The sequence below is a fragment of the Gallus gallus genome, chromosome 9, assembly GCF_016699485.2.
Source record: "Gallus gallus isolate bGalGal1 chromosome 9, bGalGal1.mat.broiler.GRCg7b, whole genome shotgun sequence".
Lineage (NCBI taxonomy): Eukaryota > Metazoa > Chordata > Aves > Galliformes > Phasianidae > Gallus > Gallus gallus.
In genome coordinates, this window is record NC_052540.1 from 18,615,917 (window position 1) to 18,628,419 (window position 12,503).

Below are 12,503 nucleotides of genomic sequence, written 5' to 3' on the forward strand. Positions count from 1 at the left end.
TAGCTTGGGCCAAATGCACTCTATAATAATTTCTTACTTCCATAAATATTTTGCAACACCATTTTTTTCACGCCCAGCACTACATCATTAACAAGTCTTAATAGATTCATCACATTTTCCAGTGGGAAAAATGCCCACACTTTTACTGAGTAATAAAAATATACACCAGAAGGAAAGTCAAAGGCCATTTTGAAAATATTTCCACGTCATATTTTACACACTTACGCACAAACAAAAGACAGTTGGAACTCAGCATTATCTTTCCTTTTTTTTTTTTTTTTCAGAGCTCTCTCATTTCCATGACATTCTGTAATTTGCATGCAAAAAAGCAATCAGTACAAACACAGGACTAAGTAACAAACAAAAAAAAAAAGCCAGCCAAGCACAGAGTTGAAAACAAGAACCATCTCATGCATAAAATAGCAGTAGACAAAAACACCAACAAAAAAAGATGAACGGTATGTGCTGATATTTGCAGTAGATGTAGGCAAGAGACATGCATTAAATCTGAGCACCACTGTTATAACATTTGCACTGAAAAAGCACTTCTTTTACAGGATATTAGTCATTCAGCAGTAAACTTGTAGTTTTTTGGTGAAATACTATGCATTTGAGGGATGCATTTAAAAAAAATAAAAAATGTTTGTACCAGGTGCATGGATTTGAGAAACAGAAACAACCCATGAAGCACCATGAGATTTTAGCTGCGAATTTAGGAGCTGGACCATGTTACTGAGAACCAAAACTCAATACCTCAATTACTGCATTGGTCAGAAGTATAGCTTTAAACTCATTCTAAATACAGAACCACCAGAATTATACACGAGTAATTAAACACAAGCATTTTTATAGTTACAACTGCAACAACCATTCTGTACTGAGCACAATAGCTTTTCCTAACAGAAGCCCTGAATGTAATCCTTACAATATATGGCATCTAGATACCATCATCATATCTGAATACTCACATTCAAATGACTTGTTGCCCACTATTCTCATACCACAGCAACTTACTTCCGAAAGAATAAAACTACAAAAGTAAAAGATGCATGCAAAGAAAAATCATTTCATGGTGGGTTTTCAGGTAAGAGAAGAATTAGCTTAAAATTCTTAGAGCTATGCATTTAACCGCAACGGAGATCCAGGCACAGCTGAAGATACACACACATGAATCACTTACATGGTTTCTATATCAATTTTTTAAAGGTCACCAGAAAGGAATAAAGTAGTATCTGGAAAGGCAAACAGCATACAGTTCTCCAAATAACTTGCACAGAAAGGGGCTACTTCTTTTCTGGAAGAAACTACAACTGGTATTACTTTTAAAAAATACGTACATATCTGGCCTTTATGGTTCCAAATCTCAACAACAGTTACACAGAGCATTAAATATCATAGAATCATTAAGGTTGGAAAAGACCTCTAAGTTTATCTAGTCACATCTTCAACAAATAACACAAAGGACCAATCTCATACTATGATTTTCACAGTATAGTGAAGCATTATTTGGATTAGCTACTAAAAATAACCAGGCTGATATTATTATTTATACAGTTGAGTTTCTGTGAAAGGCATAAATTCAAGCCATCTTCCTTATAATCATGCCACAATACACACCGTACCCAGATACCTTTTCCAAAGAGACTACCTGAGCTATTTTTAAGATGTCACAGGTTAAACCTGCTTTCTTCTCTCTCTCTCTCTCTCTCTCTCTCTCTCTCTCTCTCTGCCTCACAGAGAAAGGGAGAAGAATCTCTGCAGTTGACCACTGCATGTTCGCAGGTGGCTTTCCTTTGCTCAAAATGAAAGAGCTATCGTAACTCCTGCCCAGTTAACGGAAGAGTAATTATGTGCTCAGAAATAATTAAAGTCCAACCATACTAATACTGTTTCTTATCATTCCCTCTGATGAAGGACTAATGTACTTTAGCTCCCAAATACATTAAAGCTGATTATAAATTCTTGATTCAGCAGAAATTAGCTGTGGCCTTTTAGGCCAGATGCGTATGGGAGGAATGGACGCTGGGAATGTCATTAGCTTCTTGGCCTTGGAAAGCTGTTCATCGCAAGAACTGATAATGTAAGTTGACACCATTTTGTAAAACAACAGAACAAATCTCCTAAACTTAATACATCTCTTCTTTTGTGTATAGATATCGTTTGGGCCAAAGAGTTCTTTAGTAATGAGAAAAGTCAGAACAAATAAAGGACCTTTTATATTAGGTTAAGTAGATTCTTTGGATCTAGCAATTTAGAAATCACCACAGTAATAATCATCCTTTGAGCGAAGGTGTCTTCAATAGAAAGGGAAAGAGGTGAGATTATGGAACACTGCTGAAATAACAGAGCTAATAGAATAATTCACTGAGTGGATTGCAACTCCATGGAACTTGTTGGTGCACATGTCAAAAGATTAAAGACATGCATACAATCTTAAAAGAGCAACTTCTTGACTATTCTTCATTTGTTTGGCTTAATTCAAAATTAAAGATCTGAAGTGAAGCCACCTTGCCTTTTTAGGCACTGCTCAGATTCAAGTACAAAATAACCAATCCTCTGTTATTTGAGCTACCTTTTTTGTGCAATATAAGCCCTCCAGGTGAACAACAACAAAATCAGTGCTCAATTATCCACCTATCTGATGTTAGTTGAAGCACAATGATGTGTTTTACCTATCTTATATTTTATAATTTAAAAGAAAATATTGATGAGTTATAACTAACAGTCATCAGACCTCACATTTTTAGTGAAGAGAATTTTAAAAAAATCGAAGTCTTATATGTTGAAATTAAAATCTAACTATACCATATCTTTTCTTTTAAAGCTAATGACAAACTAGAAAGATGCAGCACAATAGTCAACTGATGAATAATATTATAATACCTTCTTTCATTTGAAAATCAGAAAGCTTTCAGCAGAAGGAAAAGAACTAGAATTTCTTACAGCAATGATATTTAGATGTACAAATGGTGGCTGGGTCAAATGGAAAAACCTAACTGAAAAAAATCTCTGCCATCATAATTGATTGCAATAGACAAATAATCCACCTTACATTATCGCCTGTTATTGTCTTGCTTTCCCCACACGCTCCCTTCTTTCCTTATTTCTCTCCTGTAAATTCTTTTTATTTGTGTAGTGTACTTATTTGTAGAGCTTATCAGCAGGGCAAAGCTCTGGTTGTCTTTGCTTTTTCATGATAACATTTGCACTCCTGTTTTAACAACAAATGACAGCACAAACCTTGATCATCTCACCTCTTACTACCTGATTTGTGATGACAATTAAGCATTGTAATTAGAGCTGCAAGTAACTCAAATTTGCATCTACAAGTGAATGACAGGTGCAAATTGAACCCGCAAAAGCGTTGCCAACTTTCTTTGAAAATTTAAATGTATAAATGCTTTGTCACTAAAGGAGTTATTCTGACACTTCAAGACTAACTCCTGCTGTGTCTTTTATAAAAGCATATTGCTGAAGTGTCACGCAAAGAATGTTTAATCCCAAATCTTTTTATTCACAAGATTAATCACACTGGCTGGATCTTTATTTCCCTTAAATCTGAAGGAACTTCATTACTGAACAGTAGATTTGCATGAATTTAAATGATATAAAAATCCATGACGGTGGATAACATTTCACTTCTCTGCTTCCTTTTCTAGGTGCAGCCCAAAATTCAATGTTTTCTCCGAGGCAAAGGCACTCTACGTTTACGTATCCCACACAGAACAGCCTAAATGAAGCCTCATTACAGGCTTTAAACCCGATTCCCTTTCCCACTCTACAAATCTTGGTGGCTTTTGGTTACGTGACACGCCTTACACAGAGTCATGAAGCACTACTAGAGAAGATAACAGGTTAAGTACAGATCACTGTGAGAGCTGCAGTGTCCCATGGCCCATCCACTCAGCTGACAAGCTCAGTCCCGAAGCAGCACACAGCGAATCAGCCAGCTGCCTGCCTGCACTGGGCAGCCCTACAGTGCCCTGCAAAGCAGCTCTTCGGTGAAGCTTTGCTTCACCTCACCCCTGCACAGCAGTGCACACCACCCGTGAAGTTTTGTCAGCACAAAGCTGATGTCCTAGATGAGTTATCCGCTAATCCTTACAGGTTTGCAATGTAAAACTCAGCCTGCACCCTTAGTACAAGGAAGAAGCAATTCAGAGAAGAGCTGACAGCCTGATAATTATTCCAGACACAGTAGTAGCTTCTGAAACATACTGACTTCTGTTCTGGTCCTTGGAAAAAAAAAAAAAAAAATGGTTACATTGGAGTAAGAAGAGGAGGGAAAGCCATTTGTTTGTCTTTCCAGTGGAGTAAGGAGAGGAACAGGCACCAGTGGTGAACCTGCAGCTGTTCCTCCCATCGGGATTACCTGCGAGCAAAAAGATGCCTCAAACAGGCTGGGACTCTGTTGGCCAGCACTGACAGGGAAAAACAAAACTTGTGTGTTTAACAAGAAACCCTGCAGATGGAATGCATCCAGAGGAGAGAGATGGGAAAGTAGCAGGCATGAAGAATGAAACCCCTAACTGTCATACAGCAGTTATCATCAGCATCCACAACTCTTGTGCAACCTCACCAGCCTGTATGACGTCTGTGAAGCTTTGAACATTTCACTGGTATTAATAATTCATGTTGTTTAACAGACACTCACATTCCAGGGTGACACACCACTATAATGAATTGAATGCAACATTACACAGCTGCTCCACCACCTGAACTTCAAGATCATGAATCAATTTTCTCTCTCTACAGGTAATGACTACAATTCAGATCCTAATGAAGACTCATGCACATGTTTAACTTTAAGCTGCTGGGTAAGTTCTCTGAAGTCAACAGGCTAAACCTCCTAATATTGTAAAGGTAGGTCCACCACCATTAACAGAACTGCTCCTATTTGCATCTGGCCAGGCTTCAACTCAGAGTTGAAGTTAACCGGTACTGAACATCCCAGATTTTGTGCTTTGTAAAGCTTCCATCAGTTATTCTGAACATAAATCTAATCAACAAATAATTTGAATCACTTGAACATAATATCAAAGCTTTGTGATTAAATTATTTTTCTTCTCATAGACACCTTACTTTTTATTTGTGTACACAAGGAACGTGCTAAATTCATAATTTACATTAATCAAATTGTTTCCTAATGTTCAGGAAGACATGAATTTGGTTTAGCCCAGGAAAGTGGCTTTTAGCTCATTTTATACAATTGAAAAGTCATTTTAAGATCCAAATTTTAAATTCCAAAATTAAAATTTACAGTTGCTATCAATTCAATTTCAATTCTAATCTTCATATTCTTTCAAATATGTCCCCAGGGTTGCTGTACAGCAGTACAAATCAGGATGCAATAAGTGAAGGACGCTTTTCAAGCACATATGAAGAGAGACAGCCAAGAAAACACCATCAATTTCAGTAACAATTATAAGGTTTGAGCTATCTGTTGATGTTTTGTGCTTTTTGTATTATTTTCTTTCACATAGTATAGTATTGGCCTTCAGAAATAACAAAGTGCTGTCTGCTACCTCTTACCCTAAATACTAAAATGATTTAAAATGTTCTTAAAATGTCTTATTCTATGTTTGAATTTGTTTTTCTATTCCTAGACATGGAATCAAAAATATTCAGCCAAATGCTGTCTGCCCTGTACTAGAAAAGCCTTCCCCCTAACTAGTTGTACTAACTGCAGAGGCTGTTGTTACAGCACCTGTGTAGTTTTGTTTATGGCACAGTGGAGCCTACAGTCTGGCTCTCAAGACCTAGCTCTGTATCCTAATCAGAGCAAAAGTATCTTCATGTAACCACGTAATTGAACACTGCAGAAATCAAGTTAATCATGCCTAATATTTTCATATAAGGGTTTGGAATGAAATAAGTTCTCACACTCCTTTCTCCAATGTACTTCTGGTTTTCAGCTACATGCTTTTCAGTCCCACACTTCGTTGTACTTCTGTAACCTGTGCAGTATTTTTACCATCCTGCATACAACAGAGATCATTAGCAACCTTTATTCTTTGTGAGTTCCTTACTATCAGTAAAACTTAATTCTCCATCCACCTCACAGAGCTGAAGTTCTTTAAAGTAGTGAAAGAGAGAACACTTCATTCATCAACCTTGCAATTCTCTGATATCAACTGCAAACCACTACGTTTCTTGCCATGCTTCAGCAGAGAGAAGAAAGTCTGACACCATAATGAACAACCAAGGAAAACTGCACCTATGCCGAGTCATTCACACTGGGTTAAATTGGGCTGAATATATTTCTTTGTTAATTGTAAACATCTGTCTTCAGTACTGTCTACAATTTCCCAATTATCTAATGCTGACACTGGTACCTATGGCACAGAGTTTCCTGTTTCTCACTGTTAAATCCACATTTGCTTCTTGCGATCTCAGGGGCAGAGATAACACTTGTGAAAATGTATGTCTGTCTTCACGTAAGGACACGCTTACATGTCTCAAAACAGTCATATGACAAAGTTTCTCCCAGGAAGGTAAAGGTCAGTGATTTGTTTTAATTATGTACTACGTGGAGATGCGTACACATATATACAGGCAGGTTCTCCTATGTACCTTTTTAACAGAGATTCTTCCCACAGATCTGAAGCTCTGAGTATTACTGAAATATAAATAGGAATACATAAAAAAAAAATCAGTAAGTACCAATACTAAAAACTTAGTGTTCACAACTACAGTCTTTCCTTTGACTTGGATCTTGAAAAGAATAGATGCTCCAAGTCAGATGTTTCTCCACTATTCAAAGCTTTCAAGGAATCTTTAAAAGCCCTTTAAATAGGAACTGTGGTCACCGGCTTTGAGAAACAGAATTGTATTTGTCCACACTTCTTAACAGAATCAAAGTACACAGCTCTGAGAAACAAAGGTGGGAGAACCGAGGGGGCAGCACTTATGTAAAAGGCTGTCAAAAGAAGAGTGCCTTGCCTCATTATTTTTTCTTGTATTTACAAACTTTATTTTTAGAAGGGCATAATTTTAAGGTAGGAAAATTAAAAACATCTTGGCAGTGGAACAGTCACAAAACAAGAACAGCACAGCCAGCTCTTGAAGGTCCGTAGGATCAAGTATTTGTCATAAGAGAAGTCATTTTCATCTTGACATGTTTTCAATATTAGTGCGGTACTTGTTTTGAAACCACAGTTCACTTACTCTGCATGTTATATTAAGAATTCCCAAATGGATAGATAAAAAAAAAACCCTATAGCGAATGGAGCATGAAGGGAAATCAGTGCATCAGCTCTAATGTAGCAGAACTTACAGACAAGCAATGATACCAGGGACCACATATTTACACAGATACCATCGATTCCTACAGTAAGACAGAAGGCTCAAAGCCCTTCTAGTAGAAACTTCCCCCTCATGCCTACTACTTAATAATCAAATGAAGTTGGTGAACAGGAAACAATCATCAAAATAAACCGCTTTACAAAATGTCAAGTTCGGCTCTACAATACCTTATTCACGAAAGCTCAAAAAACTTAAGAGTAGAATGTCAGAGTAGAACTTGCTTCCATTTCACAAGATCCACTTAGGTGAGATTGGATGGGTTTGGGACAATATAATTCCTAATCCTTTGTCTACTGATAATGACAGCACTTTCAGTAGGAAAGCACCACAAGGCACAATGATAAAAGCATAATATTTCTCACCACTAACAAAAAAATCCTCTCCCCTGTTTCTTTATTCATTAATTTCCATCTCAGAAGCCTGCTTACTTAGGGTCATTATAAAGGGCAGTTACCAGACATTTTATGCTGAGCTACATTTCTCTATTTTAAAAGCTGATCCTGGTAGGGTAAGAGGTATTTTATTTTCCTAACAAACAGAGAAATTACATTAATAGCATGAATTACTAAATTAAACTGACGGTCCAAGGTTTCATGCTACTCCTTTTGATAACAACTTGTAGCTAAATTAATATGGAATTATGTAACAACTGCACAGAGCATTAAGATGTTTTATAATCACACTTTAGTGATAATTACTAGCATAATTTTTGCTTTAAAAAAATAGTCCCTGATACGATTAGAATATCAAATCCATGGGGATACTTCTGAAAACAGTTGAGCAAACACTCCTCGTGACTCTTCCTCACGTCAACAGAAGCTCATGGAAAGATATCACAATAACTCAAGCTACATCCTGCTGTACAAAATTTCTACAGCAAGCATAGCAAAAACTGCAAACGAAACAATTCTGCAGACAATTAAACTAACAAAAAGGGAAACTAAATGACATTTTTTTAAACAATCAGCTAATATTTTTTTCCTGCAGGGCAAAGATTCCTTTTGCTTGTGGACTCAATTGTAAAAATAAATAAATAAATAAAAGTCCTTGTTTTCACTTTATCATCAACAATTTGGATTTACCACAGTTAAAATGTTACCAACATTTTAAGTTTACAATTTTCCTTTAAGATTTTGGTTTGCTATCATTGTAGATTCAATAATGTTTTGGTAACATTAGGCATTCATTTTGGCTATTTAGCTACAGGATTAACTAAACTGTAAATGCAATGGATTTAGTGTAGAAAAAAAGGTGTTGATTCAATTAACTTCAGTAGGCTCCGAGAGCTTTTAAATCATGCCTTCAGATTTACAGATGTGCTAAGCATATATTAAGTTCGTGATTTCAATGTAGGAAAAAGTTTTAGAGATGTATTCTAAAGTAAGACAGTCAGGTAATCCTCTTTCTCCTGGGATTTTCTGTTTACAATTTGTGTGTACCTGACAGAAAAAGGCTAGATGAAGATGTGATAGTTTGAAAGCAAGAGAAAAGGACCCTATTACTGATAGTAACTTCCTAAAAACAAACAATTGTTTATTTTTCTTTTATTGTCTCCTGGAAACAATACTGAACAGTGATATTCTGCAAGTCGTCTTTTTTTTGAGTTTTTGATAGAACAGTTGTGGTTTTTTTTTTTTAAATCACTGTTACGTAATCTAAATTTTTCTGGAAATAATTATAGACAGAGACTTCTATACAGATTAAGCAAAATGAGCTCTTCATTTAAATTAACAAATTTAATATTCAGCTTTATATTGTCAGATGCTGTTAAAAAACAGTGTTAATGTTTCAATATAAAGCAGTGGAAACAACTTTGTTATTGGTATTATTTGTAAATTAAACCCATGTACATAAGGTTAGGATTCACTGCAGTTTTGGAAAGGGTTAAAAAGATTGACATGCTGAGCTATGCTGCGTCCCCAGCTGGACCCGCTCTCATAGAAGTTACAGGACTCGTCCTTTGCCATTGTCCTTCCCTACAAGTCTTAGCCTTTGAATTGATCTCAACCCATGGCATTCTGTTGTAGAGCTTCTCAAATTTCTAGCAGGCCACAGCTTTTGTTTTTGCAAATTGTGGCTACTGTCTGTGTAAAGGACAAATAAAAAACACTTTCTGACATTATTAATTTAAGTTCCACAGCAGGATAGAGAACAAGTTATCTAGAAACCTGTACCATTTTGGTAGCAATATGCTTCATTTACTTCTCTCTTTACAACCACTCAGGCCCCAAAAATACTTATTTTATAGCCACCTACTACAGTCTCTCACTGGAGAAATGCTCCAATCTCCATTTGCTAAAAATTTGCCCCAATGTTTCATTTTAGCTTTGAATTCTAATTTTCTTAAAAAGAAAATTATACACTTAATGGACCACAGCTGTCTGGAAAGTATGTATTTGACAGGCATACAGTACTAATTTGGAAAATGAATATCATTTACTTGATGAGTCACAATGAATATCTGTAAATATCTAAGTTCTTTACTAGAGACTAGTCTTAGAAGCGTTGATACATACGAGTCATACTTAAACATACAAACAGTTCCCCAGAGAACTGAGGCCAAAGCTAACAGCTCCCATCTTCCTTATTGATTTCATGCTTTTCTTGCTTGATGAAGTCCAGAAGTGAGACACTGTCAAAGAGTTCAAATTGTGAATGCAACAGAGACTTTTGCAGTTTTATCTGTTTTGCAGAAGAGAAATCCCATAGCACATCAGCAGACAGCCTCTTGCTGCAGATGAAATAATACCTCCATTAAAACCAGGCACTGGAGGCAGAGGCCTGGCTCTCAGCAATAGGAATGGTTCTGGCACTGTGTGGCGTGCCCGCAGCTGCTCTTTCCCCATTCCCTATAAACATGCAGTTGTCCAGTTCTTTGTCAGGAGAAAACATGGATATTGAATGTCATAGAGAAGGTGGAGTGGGGAGAGTAAGAAGCAAGAGAACGCACAGATGTGACTGCATCTGTGCCTTTGATAGGGAACACCAGGGAACTTTGAGATTCTGAGGCTTCAATATAAGGAAAAAGAGAACATTTTGCATAATATCACCTGTCCCCTAAAATAATTTTCATTAACAAAGACAGCTGAATAATTAGCATTGTGCCAGAAACATTTCAGATGCAAAGCTCCGAACATATCTGTTGTATTAAGCTTAGTCATCTAACAAGAATTTTTTGATTAATAATGAAATTAATAATTTGAGATCGTAACTAGTCAAATCTCAGCTTCTAGAAATGCACTAGACAGAATATAGTACTGACCCATAATAAACATATACTTGTTTCCTCTTCGCTAATATAAAAGATCTAAGTACTAAAAAATACGGTTATCACCAGCAGATAGGACATCAATCTGTTCTAAAATCTTTCTTCCTTGAGTTCTCCAAACAAACAAAATAAATCATACATCTCATACTCAAAGAAGGCATTACCATGAGCAGTTTTCCGTAGAAAGTAAAATAGCACCACCTCATGTACCTTAGCATGGCAAATCTGCTAAGGGTGGGAAATCAAGACTGGTGATTTGGCAAAACGTTTAAGCATTCGAGTAACTTTATGAACAAGAGTAGCTTCTGTCTCAATGGATTCTCCCCACTCACTTGAATGGGGTCTTAAGAAGATATTTATTTGGTGACAGTTCCAAGACGTCTCAAAGTGTAATTTAAAATAGAAGTGGAGGGAGATTTTCTGTAGATAGCTGCTGGATTATTATTCTTAGTTATTCTAACAATGCTAGTTCTTTTCAGTTAGATTAATAATTAAATGTTATGTGCCTAAAGCTCTATGTAGACTTTCCTAAAACAAAATGTAATTATAATTGTAAAATTATGCCTTTGTCACGCAATTTTTGCTTTAGCATTTTGCAGGACTGAGGTTAAAGCAACTGTGTGGGGTTAAAGCAGCAGAATGTCAGGCACTGGAGACAGACATTCTAAAAGAGCTACCTTCAATTCAGAACATAATATCCAATATAAATTAATAATTTAAATTTTATAAAACTATTTCTGTCATTCACAGAATCACAGAATGGCCTGGGTTGGAAGGGACGTCAAGGATCATGAATCTCCAACCTTCCTGCCAAAGGCAGGGCCACCAACCTCCCCATTCAATACCAGACCAGGCTGCCCAGGGCCCCATCCAACCTGGCCTTGAACACCTCCAGGGACAGGGCATCCAGAACCTCTCTGGGCACCTGTTCCAGCACCTCACCACTCTCAAAGTAAAGAGATTCCCCCTGACGTCCAACCTAAATCTTCCCTCCTTCAATTTAAAACCATTTCCACTTGTCCTGCTGTTATCTACCCCTTCAAAGTTGACTCCCCTCCTGTTTTTATAGGCTCCCATTAGGTACTGAAAGGCTGCAATGAGGTCACCCTGAGCTGACTTCTCTCCAGGCTGAACAAACCCAGCTTCCTCAGCCTGTCTCTAGTAAGGTCTTCCCATATTTAAGATCACGAGAACAAAACCACCATCCAATTTAACAGAGAAATTCCTATATCCAGCAAGAACTATGTTAGTCAAAGGTTGATTAGTATATTTGAAAAGGAAACTGGGGTTACTCCAGCAACACTTGAAATTCGCTCATTTCTTAAAGCATTAAAAACCACATTAAGATGACTACTAGAAAATATGCAACAGATTGATTCCTTAGATTTTAATTGCAATGACTGATACAATCAAAACTAAGTTAGTTTGTGGCAGTAGTAAATCTGAAAATAAACAAGAGCACTAGCTGTTATGTTAAAACCTTTCCAACATCACATAGCACCTATATTATAAATCCTGTGTTCATTTGTGGGTTTTTCTGTTTGGTTATTTTCAGCACATAAAACCCTAGATCCATTTTAGTAAACCATGATTCCCCAATTATGTGGAATGCCCCCAAGTAACTGAATACAAATGCAGTATTTTCTAAAACTGAAAATAAAGCCAAAAAGCCAGTGCAAGGCCCATATTACAAAAGCAAGTTCAGTTATGCCCTACTTTACAAACCAAAGGGGGATTCACGTGGCCCATAAGCCTTTGGTAGCCTTTTGTAAAAAGGATGAACTTGTTTTTGTGTTTTCTGAAATATCGACCCTAGGTCAATATCGTGCCATTAAAAATAAGTAGCTCACACAGCTCTCAAAGATGTCTGAGATCTGTAGAAATATCACAGGCACTCACACAAATTTGTAAGGCATTTTTCAGAAGCAGT

The 12,503-nt window shown here is 36.8% G+C and overlaps 1 protein-coding gene across 7 annotated transcripts in view; it reads right to left on the reverse strand.

Annotated features, from left to right (window-relative positions):
* NLGN1 (neuroligin 1) overlaps window positions 1-12,503 on the reverse strand; it is a 304,610-nt gene that overhangs the window by 204,230 nt on the left and 87,877 nt on the right. The gene's annotated exons all lie outside the window — the stretch shown is intronic.